Below are 14,498 nucleotides of genomic sequence, written 5' to 3' on the forward strand. Positions count from 1 at the left end.
AGTATGTAATGTCGCAGCTATTTACACGGCTGCAGAGTTTTGGACTTATTCCGTTAGGTCAAGCTGTATTGGAGGCTGGCAATGAAGTTTCCAGCCGTGGCCGTTGTGTAGTCGGCTACTGGCGTCATAATTCCATCTGTGGCAGTGTGTGGACCGTGAGAACCGCTGTGTGTGGAGCGTACTAAGATCACTTATTCATCTCACCTAATAAACTAAATAACTATGATAAATATGATCTGTTTGTTTCCAAATTTGGTATAGGAACATTTATAATTTAGAAGAACAGTGTGTAAAATTTTCATGAGGATAACATTAATAGTTTTGAAAATATAAAAAACCTATTAAAAAGTACTTATGCGACACTTAGTATAGTAAATTCAGATAGGAATCACGACAGTTTAAGTTTCTTTGTCATTTGAAAATACTAACAGCACTCTCAGCGTGCATAAGTTATTTTTAAAGAATTTTAATTCTAAATTTTTAATAATTCTGCTTTCGTAAGGAAAATAATAGTTTAAAAGTTGATATTTACATTTTTTGTTACGGTGTGAATAGATGAGAGTGAGTGTGAGTGGGTATATGGGGACATACGTCAAATTTCAATTTTATAATGTATTACACCATCCGTAACTAGCAAGTGTTACGTAACAAGGACGTCCTGAAAACGGTGAATCCCCCTAACTGGTGGATGACGTGTGTCTAGGAGCGTTTGCTTTTGTAATAAGGCAACCAGAAAGATAGTAAGAGAGTACTTAGTTCTAAAGTATATTTCAAGCATAGTTTTCTTTTGTTTTTCGTTTGGTTTGGTTTGGTGGAACATTTTGTGAAATTTTGCAATATGGAATGACATAGATGCATCTGCGAATGCTGATTGGAGTAAAGCGATTTGCGCGCGAAATTCATCATGAAAGGTTAATCTGATTGGATGATCATTTTGATCAACCAATGAGAGAAAAGTCTTTCCCCCTTAATTGAGTGAGTTATATGCCCTGTGAGCAACGGCATTCAGGCAGTTGTGGACTCGATGTTGGACGAGGTCATGTTAAATGTGTTCGAAAAAATTATCTGTAAGATGAAGAAATAACGGTTAAATCGCTCTCGGTTTACATCGCCGTGCTAGCAGAGGCAATTACAGACATTTCGGTGAAGTTTGTAGAGTTTTTGGAATGTTAGTTGCAGAAAAAACCGCGTGTGCAACTGTTGGACTTTGTGTATAATTCTGCGTGGCGTGTTCCGTATGCATGTACAGAAAATTTCGGCGAGCATCTTCTTTCAAAGAATCCACTGAAAAGGACCGAATGTGAACTCGTTTTGGACAGAGTAATGCCTGTGTGAATCTCGTAATATTTCAGGTTGGACTTCGGCACATTTATGGCTGTCTTACTTGTGATATAAGCTGCGCGAACTAGTAGCAGATGTACTACCAACGTAAATGTGGGCTTGGTGACACAATAAATGAAAAGGACCGTAATAAAACATCTGCATCTACAAACAAACATTTTCAGTGAAGGGAGGAAGCACCCACTTTGCTCGTTATTAATAGAGATTTCCAGGTTAATCTTGTTACTGGAGTTAAGCGGACTTTGTAATCGTAAGTATGGACGGTGCTTTTCTCATCGTCTACATAGTACCTACGAATGCGGAGCAACGGGTGGTGAATGGATACTATACTGAGGTAGGTGAACATCAGTAATTAAACCTCAACGAAGCGCACCAACCCTGCCCCGCCTCAAGTAGCTAACCGTGCTTAGTCGAATGGATTTTGAAATAAACCTGAGATTGAGAGCATTGCTGAGGTGCACACTGAACAGTAGAGAATCTAATAAAATTTGTATGTCAATAGTAAACGACTAGGTAACTAGAAGCAAACTGCAAGCGTTCTGTGATAATATTATTAGGTATTAGAATAAGGGGAGCAAATGAGTAAGTACAGGTATCCTGGCAGTAACTTTGTCTGAGCCAAAGGTGATCCTCACCTCAACTGTTTAGCGAATTTCTAAAATAGTCACTGAAACCAACATCGTAATTAGCATGTAATCCGAATACTATATACATATGAATGTCTTAACTCATGAAATAAATAGGAATTTAGCATAAAATATTTACATCTTCACAATCTGGTCATTTGAATACTAAATTGCACATAATACACGCTCAGTAGAGGATAAGTACTGTGTAGCAGTCTGTAAAGAGTGACTATAGGGTAAGAGTTAATCAGCAGCGCTATCTGGAAAGCTCAAATAGACAACGACATTAATCATGTTATCTTGAAATAGGATCTGTAATCTGAAACTATCACAAGTAGGAGTCGCGTCTTAATGGTAGAAGCACTCGTGATCTTAAATGTCCTCAAGTTTGTCACAGTTATTCACTCTCACACAGTAATTAGCCTAAAAGTAAGTGACACAATTCCCGCACGTGCAGTGGACACATTTTTCTCTCTCTCTTATACCTTCGTCCTTTAATCACAGTGTTTACCTTGTTTCCTTTAATTTTGTTTGAGTTAGAACCCTTTAATGTATGTATGACAGTTGGACATTGATTTAGTTAGTTTACAACTGAATATGCAGCTACGTGTAATTTACACTACAAGCATTTATTATTTTGATAATCAGGAAACACTAGAACGAGATCACAAAAAGATAGATAGAGGAATAGTAATAAGATGCCTTTTTGCAAACTAATGCACTACTGGTGATTTTTCAGTTTGTGAACAAATGCACAACACATATGACTATTGGCGACTTTTATCAGTTGTTCATGGGAACTTGTTATATTAATTATTTTGATTGTGTCGGATTCTTCTTACAAATCATGCCCGTAAGTTTCCGACCAAAATATTAACTTCAAGTTCACATTTTGCTACTTGGTAAAAACACTCCTCACGCCAATGTACTGTAATGACTTTCTAGAGAATTGTTATGCTGAATTCTTCGATGCTCGAACGTATTTATCAGTGGAACCAATATTCATCAGTGAAACGTGTACAGAATATGTCCGCCATGTCATTCATCGTTGAGAAAAATGTGTCGCGTTGGAAGACGAATTTGCAGAGAGGAGCAGAGACCAGCACCTGGTCTCACCGTCAGCTTTTGACTACTTGGAGATGGAAATTAAAATTTTGTGACTACCCTCGTACATGCAGCTCTTGCATGCGCTGAGGTTTCGGAGTTGTTTTTCCCATCCAACAACAACATCATCGTCACCTTACAACAAGCATTTGTGTCGTGAACTGTTGTTCACGCTACTGATATACGACAGGGGTCTTCTCCGAAAGAACGCATGCAACTAACAGGAAAGCTTTAACAATCAGATAATCATTTCATACACATCTAGTAGGTTTACGACAGTAGTCAGAATCTTAGCTGCGTATAATAGAGACCTTTGGCCGTAATTTGGGTGTAAAGCACACTATGAAAGACTACTTCCATTGTTAAGATCCCAAGGTGAAACTGTAAAAGTTGCAATATCTGCTTAGGGGATGCTTTGCCAAGATCTGAAACGGCTTTTTCTTATTACTGAAGCGAAAGGTGGAAGGACGAAGAGCTGGAAAATATGGTCAATGTAAATGGTAAATGAAAAATCTCCTTTCCAGTTTATGTAAAATAAAAAAAGGACGACTCTAAAAGGAACTCATTTGTAGATTTATTATATCTCGCTTTCAAGTAGCGCCATAAGTTAACTAACATTGCTGTCAGCTATGCAGACAGAAGAAGAAAAATAGAGATTCAACTAATGGAAGCAATTGTGCGAACAGTATATCAACATAAAACTCGTTAAAGCGTTGTTTAGTACCTTGCTGCATACGTAAATGTTTTCGAAACAAGCACTCGATAAAACGAATTCGTTGGGACGAATGAAACGCTCTTGCCCTTTTCCTTCGTATGATAGCACAACACATAAAATTTCTGCGCAATCGTTTCGATGTAGATTCTCGATATCTATAGCAAGTGCTGGCGAATGAAGAGCAGGGATGAAGGAATTGGAATATCATTTTTCAAGCTTCCGGGAAACGGTGGCGCCGAATTGAGTGCAGGCTTTCGCAAAGGGACGAAGGACATTCCCCGAGATGCGATCACGACGATTCTGAAGCAGGGACGCAATTCTGCGTGAAGGACATCCCTGAAAGCAGTATTCAACGAAATCAAATGAGATAAATTTTTGGAACCTGGAAATAGATTTATGGAAATATCTGACCAGCATCAAACATCGCGTTAAAAATATACGCGTCACCTAGCTAGATAGGCTTGTAGAGAAGGAATCGGTCACTTATCGTACTCCGGAAATCGTGTCCGCATGAAGCGAAGAGGACATTCCACCAATATTCCTAGCGGGTGACATCTTGAAAACCAAAGTTTACGACGTAATCTGTTGCTGCTACAGTCAAAAAAATAAATATTTTCGTTAGTTGGGAATGTTACTGACTCTATAGCAGACATTGTAAACCATAGTCGTAACAATGACAAATTAGTGAAGCAGTTGGGTTTACAGACATGGGTAATTTCATAAAATTCAATATATTTTCTAAAAATTTAGTAATTTCATTTTAACAGCTCGGAAGAAAGCCTATGAAGTTTGAAAAAAAAATGTGAAAGACAAATCACTTGATCGGTCCCGGTTCTGTCAGAATATATTTGAAACTGGCATTTGGCACTGACTAATATTTGACACTCGAAAGGCACTTACAATTTAATTCTTTTTAATTCCTGATAAACGTAAAAAAAGGAAGCAGCAACGTACCAGAGGAAGCAGTTACTTGTTTGACGTTGGTTAATACAGTTGTTGGATGTCCTCGTGAGGAGTATCGTAAGAAACTCAAACTCACGAGCTGGTTGGAAGGGCATTCCCATAATGCTGCAAATGTTCTCAGTTGAGTACAGATCCCGAAACAATGATGGCCAAGTTAGGGTTTGGCAAGCACGAAGACAAGGAGTATAAACTGTTGTCGAGTACAGGTGGGTACTATATTACTGAAATGTAACCAGAGGAGGCTTGGTATGAAGGTCAAGAAAACGAGACATAGGATGTCGTTGAAATACTGCTGTGCTGTAAAATTAATGTGCCGCGGATGACAACCAAAGGGATCCTGCTATGAAATGAAATGACACTCCAAACCGTCACTCCTGGTTGTTGGGCGGTAAAGCGGGTGACAGTCAGGCTGGTATCCCACCGCATTTCGGGGCGTTCGGGGTTCAGTTCACAGCAGGATCCATCACTGAAGACAGTTCTACTCAACGAGATTCCAGGCCGAACGTACCTAACACCACTGCAAAGGACTTGCTGGTGTACAGAGGACCATGGTAGTTAGTCTATTAATGGTCCTTGTGGTCACTGAAGCACAGTTGCACGTCATATCGATGATAATGATGGGTGATTGGTGGGTCCTCACGTCTTACGTGTCTTTACGTCGACCGCTTCCTTCTCGACTGACTTCAGCCACGGTTCACGCATTCCTCCCAAAATGTCGACTAGTGGCACCACTCCTATTCAAATGTCGAGCGAGTGGCCGATTACTCCAACCGGCTTCTTTCAGCTCAACTACACGTCCTCTCTCAAATGCTGCGCGCAAGTTCCGGAGGGCTGCCCTCTCCATAGGCGAGATGTTGCTTTTCGGCGGTGTAGCTCTTGTCAACACACGACAAAACTCCCGACGCACTTCCTCAGCTTCATCTGCAGCAAGACGACGCACAGCTTCTTCGATAGAACTGAAGAAGTCCAGTAGTGGTGGTGGCGCAGACCCGGATACAGTGGTACTTAAATCAGTCAAAGGTAATGCTACTGCTTTAATGCTACGGGAGGACTATATTAATAAGATTAATGTTTTATTAAGCGACTCTACATATTGCAAAACAGATAAGGATTCTACTATCCGAGTGGTGAGGAAAACAGCAGAACTTCTGACGCGACGTAAGAGCGATGGCACACTTGGTCATTCGGTATATATAAATCTCACTCACACAGACCTTTACTTGCAAGCCGCTAGTTGCCACCATCCGACACAAACGATGGGTGTTTTGAAGACATTGATTCACCGAGCCCACGTTATCTCTGACACCGATAGTTTGCAAACGGAACTGGAGCACCTGCAGACTGTATTTCTGAAGAGTGGGTATTTGTCCCAGCAAGTGAAGAGAGCGCTGCAGACCTGTAAACGACGGAGCAAAGAAGAGGAAGAGGCCTTAGACGACTACCTATTTACCATATATTGGTAATATTTCAGCGCAAATAGGCAGAATGCTAAGAAAATATAAAGTGAAAGCAATCTTTCGTTCTCCTGCTAAAATTTCGCCGCTGTTGGGGTCTGTCAAAGACGACCTAGAGCTGCTCAAGGCACGTGTTTACGGGATTCCGTGTGAATGCGGCAAATCTTATACAGCGCAAACGACGCGTACTGTGCAGGATCGCATTGTAGAACATCAGCGGCATACTCGCCTTGTTCAGCCTTGTAAGTGCGCCATCCCGAACACTGTATTTCCACTGGTCATGCCATGAATTACAATGAGACAAAGAGAACTTTTGGAGTTCTATTATTAATGAATCCGTGGAAATACGGCTGTCTGACAATGAGTCTCTTATTAATCGTGACGTTGGTTTCCAAATGAATTCGGCATGGAATCCAGTCATCGAAAAACTTCCTGTCCGTAGCCGGCGTAGTTACGTGATGGAACCGCGGGAAGACAATCGATCTGATATCGATGCTGCGAGTTTTCACCACGGATGGCGCGCGGCGCAGCAAAATCGAACGCGCTCAAGTAGCGCACGCGCAACGCCAAGTGAATCCAACCACGCATGTGCCGGAGAGGCCTTAAATACCAGAGCCCAGCGAGTTTTCGCCAGTGTCGCCTGAAGATGGCCAGAAGACTCTACGCCGAAATATTGTGGCAGGAAGTTACCAACATCCGGCAGTTCACCCGAATTTTTGTGGAACGATCGTTAGTTCTATAGCTACTGCTATTTATTCGTAATGAGACCAAATATATGACGTATTAACATGAAAATTGTACATTTTGACTTATTTTTATTAGTAGTCAGTTATTTAAAGTCAACACTAGAAAGAACTAAATACATCGTTGTATATGTGTGCCATATTTTGGTGCCTGTAATAACGTATTAGGAAGTCCGCAGCTCGTGGTCTTGTGGCAAGGGTTCCCACCTCTAGATCATGGGGTCCCGGGTTCGATTCCCGGACGGTTAGCGTTTTTCTCTGCCCGGGGACTGTGTGCTTGTGCTGTCCTCATCATTTCATCATCATTATTATTATTCGTGACAGACTGGGTTGTGTACAAATCGGATTGTGTAGCAATTTGAATTTTGTACGGGCGCTGATGACCGCGCAGTTGAGCGCCCCATAAACCAACCAAACATCATCAGCGTTTTGGGACGCCGTTTCCATGGAGACATCCAGGTTAATACGTCTGTCAGTTTTCAAAGATCTACTTCACACTTGTGTAACACTGTAGGTCGATATCACTCACCAAAGAAGAAAAGGCGTTGTTTACAGAAGTGGTGTAAGTTTAGCCACATTATGTTACTGTTTTCTTCTTCTCAGGGACGTCGCAACGCCAAGGGGGAAGAGTAACCTCAGGTTGGAGAAACAAAAGAGGAAATTGAATGTTTGTGGTTTTTATTTGTTGATTACCTTTTTTCTTGTGAGGAATTTGTCTGCCGCGATGATTCTTGGGTGTGACTTTCTACGACGGACTGGGCTGGTGCTTGACTTTGGCCTAGATACCTTTTATTTTAAATTTTCTTATTCAGAAAAGACAGCTTCTGAGTTCATACCGTTTTGTTGGCCGTATCAATTTTTTGAAGCAGCAGGACCCGAAATTTGACGTCAGTCGTTTGGAAGTCAACGAGGGGCGAGAATTGTTAACCGTTTTGCATGAATTTTCCGATGTCTTGATTGACAGACTCGGTGCTACTAAACCCATTCAGTACAAGGTCCGTCTTACTGATGATGTGCCCGTAGGACAAGCGCCTTACCGCCTCACCCCACCCAAGATGGCTATCATACGGGACAAGATAACCACATGCTTCGTCAGGGCTCCATTATACCATCCACATCGCCTTAAGTCTTCCCGATTTTTGTGGTTGCTAAGGATCGAGACAATGATTACAGACCAGTTACTGATTATCGTGCCCCTAATAAGAAAGTAATTTTAGAGCCAGCACCACTTCCTGATCTTCATATTGCATTTACGTGGCTTTCGGGTGCCTCTTATTTCACGGTGCTCGATTTAAATCAGTCACATTAGCAAATACCTCTTACTGAAGATTCCAAGCCGGCGGCCGCCTTCTGTATTGATTGGAACCTGCACGAATTCAACAGGATTTCTTTTGGATTGTCCATTGGTGCTGCTATCCTGTCCCAGTTGCTGGGTCATACATTGGGGGTTTAAAGTTGCGTTGCGTCTGTAACTTCTTAGACGACGTGGTAATTTATAGCCGTCGTCCAGTGAACATCTTGAACATCTTCGTCAGGTTTGATTAGATTGCGGAAGGCGAGTCCGACCTTTATATCATCGGATGTCAGTTTGGCCAGGCGTGGAGATTCCTTTTTGACGCACTTGGTTTCCGGTGACGGAATTAGAGTTGTCCAGAAACGCGCGGTTTCCTAAGGAACTTTCCGCCTCCGGTAAATATGAAGGGCATTGCTAGGTTTATTGGCATGGCAAATTGCTTTCGTAAGTTCGTGCCTAAATTTGCTCAAATCGCTGCCCCCCTTAACAATCTGCACAGGTAGGGAGAAGATTTTGTGTGGGGAGAAAGCCAGCAGACCGACTTTGATGCAATTAAAACTGCTGTAAGTAGTACCCCCAGTGTTAGTCATCCATAATTCTGATAAAAAATTCATTGTCCAGAGCGATGCTTTCACCGCTGGCGTTTCCGCTGCCTTGTTCCAGGAAGACAGAGGAGAGAGACTCCCCCTTGCTTACATCTCTAGAAGATTGGTGAGCCCTGAACTTAAATACTCTGTTTGTGTGTGAGGTGTTGGTTGTGTTGTTCACTCTAGAGAAATTTAAATTTTACTTGAAACACCGAGAGTTCGATCCCGAGACTAACAACCAAGCCTTTAGCTGGGTCCCAGCGCGGCCTAGAAAGAAAGGAAGAAGTGTGAGGCCGGCTGTCCGTATCTCCACCTTCCGTTTTCAAGTGCACCATATTAGAGGTTCTGATAACTTGGCTGCTAACGCACATAGTCGGATGTTCGGAGAGGATAGTGAACCAGTTCCTCGACGTTCTCCTGAGGCAGGCGTTCTTGTGGGTTGTATTCTTAACAAGATTCTCCAGCTCTTTAGCGTTTTAAATAAAGGGAAAACAGGATCAAGATCCTGATCCATCGTCTATTCGTAAGCAGCTTCTGGCTGGAGTTTTAAAGGATATTCTTTGTCGAGAAGTAGATAGTCCTCTACGACTTGGAATTCGTTTCCTGATAGAGCTCGTTACATCGATTTTCCATTTTCATCGTTCACTGGCGGGAGGCCACTTTGGTATCCACAAAACTATTGCGAAAATTCGACGTCACGTCACCTGGCCAAACGTTTCCAAGGATGTTCAGCGGTTAGTGGAGAAGTGTGAGCCCTGTAAAAGAGCTAAGCCTAACCCTAATTCATGCAAGGGCCTTCTTTCTTCGGAACTTGAGCAACACCCGATGGATAAGTTGGTTATTGACTCCCTGGGATCCCTACATTCTGGTACTCGTGGACACCCCGCATTGCGTTTGGCTTGTTCCTGCTCAGGCGATGGTGGCATCTGTATCTGTTCACCACCTTACCGAGATATTTTCTCCATGTGGTCCTCTTAGGGTTATAGTAAGCCATAATACGCCGGCCTCTGCTTCCAACGATTTTAAGCGTTTATGTCTTGGCAGTGGCATCAAGCATGTCCTATTATCCACAGACCTCCTTTGGCGAAAGGTTAAATAGGGATCTTAAGACTGCCCTTTTGATTTACCAAGCAAGGACTCAAACCAAGTGGGATATTTCCATACACTGGATCAACCTTGCGTTAAATTCTGCACAGCGCGAAGCCTCTGGATCGGCCCCAGCTAGCCTAATGGTTGCCTACACTATTAATTCTTCGCTTGTCCAACCTTTGGAATATTAATGTCATTTTCCCCTAGATCATTGACAAAAATGGTTGAAATGGCTCTAAGCATATGGGACTTAACATCTGAGGTCATCAGTCCCCTAGACTTAGAACTACTTAAACCTACCTAAACTAAGGACATCACACACATCCATGCCCGAGGCAGAATTCGAACCTGCGACCGCAGCAGCAGCGCGGTTCCGGACTGAAGCGCCTAGAACCGCTCGCCCACAGAGGTCGGCAGATCATTGACGCGGATGTTATTAGGCAGAATTGGAGGAGGGCCAAAAGAAACATTGAACTAGCCCACAATCGGCTGAGGAATCGTTGTAATCATGGCAGGTGGCCCTTTCATCTTCTTGCAAAACCTTAACCCTGACGGGGGTTCGGCAGGAGCTGCCTCTAATAAACTCACCCCACAATTTGTAGGTCCTCGCACAGTTTTGAGGGTCCTGAGCCCAGTAAATCTCCTGGTGCGTAGACTGAGGACCAGAAAAACCTTAAGGATGCATATTAGCCAGGTTAAGAACGCTAATCAACCTGCTCCTGGCGAATCCTCCCCCCCCCCCCCCCCGGTACGTTTCATATTTTGTGGGGGCGGGGGGTTGAGCTGCAGCTTGTCTTTGCTTACTGACGCAATACGTTTTCCTGTCACCTCACCGGGTGGCGCTTCGGTCTCCTTGTAGTTGGCTCTTTCGTTAGATTGATTTGTATGTTATTGATATTTTATGGATATCTTGTTAAATAAAACAGTACTAACTATAGTGAAGCAACAAATGGCTTTCCGTAAACTCATCCTGCACTTTCCTCCTGCCCGTTAAACTGTTGTATCCTGGCACATCCTCTGAGATCTCAGAATGGGCTGGATGCTCTGGCCCGACTGAACCGATCATTGACTGGAAATGGTTGTGTTCGGCTGCTTGGAGACCATTTGCAGCCATTCATAGACTTCATGCTATGGATGACAATGCATCTTGTTTCATGGCGACAGTTGTTCGCATTGAGATTGCAGAACATTCTGGGCAACTCGAGCTAATGATTTGGCCTCCCGGATGGCCCGACATCAGTCCCATCGAACATTTATGGGACTTAATAGAGAGGTCAGTTCATGCACAAGAAGCTCCACTGATAACACTTTCTCAGTTATGGACAGCTAGTGAGGCAGCAGTGCTCAATATTTATGCAGGGGACATCCAACGACTTGTTGAGTTCATTCCACTTCAACATCCTGGATTACGGCGGGAAAAAGGAGTTCCGACACCATATTAGGAGGTACCCCACGACTTTCGTCACCTCAGTGTACTGCTGAAACCACTCTCTGGTGACGGCGTCCTGTAGAACAACCGAATTGCGGGGATGGTAATTGCCATGTTTCAGTCGCTGTTCCAAACAGTCCCACATATTTTCTATGGTATTAAGAGCAGGTGATTTAACGGGGCAATAGAGGTGCGATGGGGTGTCAGAGTGTCCGTGAAACCAACAACGGCTGTTGTCGTCGTGGAAGATAGTAGAGAAGGCAGCATACTCATGACGAACGTGAAGAATAAAAACCAACACTTCATCACCAAGATTCTTGAGGCAAACATCCTGCTTCTTTTTTACGACAACTCTAATGCATAAGTCCATGTTACGGTACCAAAAGCATGCCCAGAAAAGTAGCAGAATCAGCTACGTTGAGACCTACGCACAGAGTAAATATTTCTTTCGAAACAACTCAGTCGAAAAGAAGGCCCCAATGCAATCCCAATTCCGTTCTGCAAAGAGTACTCAACGGCATTGGTCCCTTACTTAGCTCTCTCCCAGTGCAGAGTCCCCAGCGACTGGAAAACAACGCAGACGAATATCACTGACATTGGTTTTCTGCAGAATACTTGAATATATGCTCAGTTTGAATAAAATAGGTTGGCCGCTGTGGCCGAGCGGTTCTAGGCGCTTCAGTCCGGAACCGTGCTGCTGCTACGGTCGCAGGTTCGAATCCTGCCTTGGGCATGGATCTGTGTGATGTCCTTGGGTTAGTTCTAAGTGTAGGGGACTGATGACCTCGGATGTTAAGTCCCATAGTGCTTAGAGCCATTTGAACCATTTTTTTGAGTATAAAAAATTTTCTTGATACCGAGAAGCCTGTGTCCACGAATCAGCGTGGTTTTGGAAAGCATCGCTCGTACGAAACTCAGCTTGTCCTTTGCTTATCTGATATGCAGCGAACTACGGACGAAGAGCAACAGGAGAATTCCATATTTCTAGATTTCCAAATAGCTTTTGAGACGGCGTCCCAGTGGAGAACCCAGTATGCTATCCTCGATGGTGAATGTTTACCAGAGACAAGGGTATTGTCAGGAGTGCCCCATGGAAGTATGAGAGGATCGGTATTATTTTCTATGTACGTAAATGATGTGGCAGACAGGGTGGGCAGCAGTCTGTGGTTGTTTGCTGATAATGCTGTGGTGTACAGCAAGGTTTCAAAGTTGAGTGACTATAGGATGATACAGGATGACTTAGACAAGATTTCTAGTTGGTGTGATGAATGGCAGCTAGCTGTAAATGTAGAAAAATGTGAGTTAACGCGGATGAGTAGGAAAAGCAAACGCGTAATGTTCAGTTACAGCATTATTAGTGTCCTGCTTGATACAGTCAAGTTATTTAAATATCTGGGCGTAAAGTTAAATGCGATATGAAATGGAAGAAGCATGAGAGGGTTGTGGTAGGGAAGGCGAATGGTCGACTCTGGTCTATTGGACAGTTTGGTTTATCTGTAAAGGTAACCGCATATAGGGCGCTAGTGCGACCTATTCTTGCGTACTGCTCTTCTGTTTGGGATCCGTACCAGAACGGATTAAAGGAAGACGTCAAGGCATTTCAGAGGCGGGCTGCTAGATTTGTTACTGGTAGGTTCGAACCACACGTAAGCCTTACGGAGATGCCGTCAGCAGTGCGAAGCAGAATGTCGAAACAAACGCCCTACTTCATGTTCTCGCCAACTTGAATGAATGGGCGCATGTCATGTGGTGTCACTTTACACGATTCCATATTTCAGTTGTATACAGTTACCATCGAAATTTTCGACCAGAATCTGAGTTGAACCTGGATTTTGTCACAGCCGAGATATCTGCAATTTCTGTCGTGGCTGAAACCGTCTTTCAGTCACAAATCATGACAATTTTTTGTATGTCCATCCCTTTGGCAAGAGGTCTTTGGGACGACGGCCGTTTACTATTGTGAGAAAATAAAACTACTACTGCCGCCCTTACGATTTTATTTATTTTGTTAAATAAATAAATAAAATCACCATAAGTGCTCTTACGCCGTGGTACATGCCTGCGTGTGGTGCAGCTTTCCATGTATACACGTTGGACGGTCCTCGTTGTTATACCAACAAATCGGTCAAACTTCATTCGCAGTGGGGTCATGCGCAAATCCGAACACGGTAGCTGCTTTTTACCATCCTGTCACGTCCCCACGTAATCTCACCTTACTGCTCTGACCTCATACAAACTACTGTCACGTACACACTACTTCATTGCCAAAACCTACGTCAGCGGTGGAGGGCCGGCACGTTATCACCTACAGCGCCCCAAACCGACCAGCGTTCTTTTTCAAAAGGCCCACCAATAGTTTTTCGATGAGTTTACTTGCCGAGGTCTCCTGTGGGTGTAATGCTCTGTTCCCCGGCTCCAGTGATAGGACACTGACCAGTCAATCCACTCCAGACCACTGTTTCTCCAGTATCACCAGCCTAGTGGAGCTGTGTCAGGGCCAGGGACACGCCCACTACGGCAAGCGCCTCACGACTGTTCGCGCAAACTGGTGCGTAATGTTGGTGCTCTGCACCGCGGCCGTCCACACGCAGTTCAGCTTTAAAGACGCTGCATTCTTTACACATGATGCTTCAAAAATGGTTCAAATGGCTCTGAGCACTGTGGGATTTAACATTTGCTGTTATCAGTCCCCTAGAACTTAGAACTACTTAAACCTAACTAACCTAGGGACATCACACACATCCATACCCGAGGCAGGATTCGAACCTGCGACCATAGCGGTCGCGCGGTTCCAGACTGAAGCACCTAGAACCGCTCGGTCACAACGGCCGGTCACATGATGCCCACAACATCCTATTATGCGGACTTCTATTATTAATCACCCACTACCCTTGTTGCTGACAATCCCGCTTCGGAGTGAGTTGGACACTGGACAGTGCATCCTCGTGGTGAGGTCTTTGTTTTATTTTTATATGGCTGAGTTTGAACGATACCAGTAAAGTGGAAGGTCGTCGCGCTCGCCATACAATGCTGCTGACATTATGCGAATGCCCGAAGACAGTAAAGCAGGAGTTTGTTATGGTCTTTTAAGGAGATACTTGTGGAAAAATAAACACAATATTTCAGATCAATGTCCTGCTATGTATAAATATT

Source organism: Schistocerca piceifrons, chromosome 5, assembly GCF_021461385.2.
Source record: "Schistocerca piceifrons isolate TAMUIC-IGC-003096 chromosome 5, iqSchPice1.1, whole genome shotgun sequence".
Lineage (NCBI taxonomy): Eukaryota > Metazoa > Arthropoda > Insecta > Orthoptera > Acrididae > Schistocerca > Schistocerca piceifrons.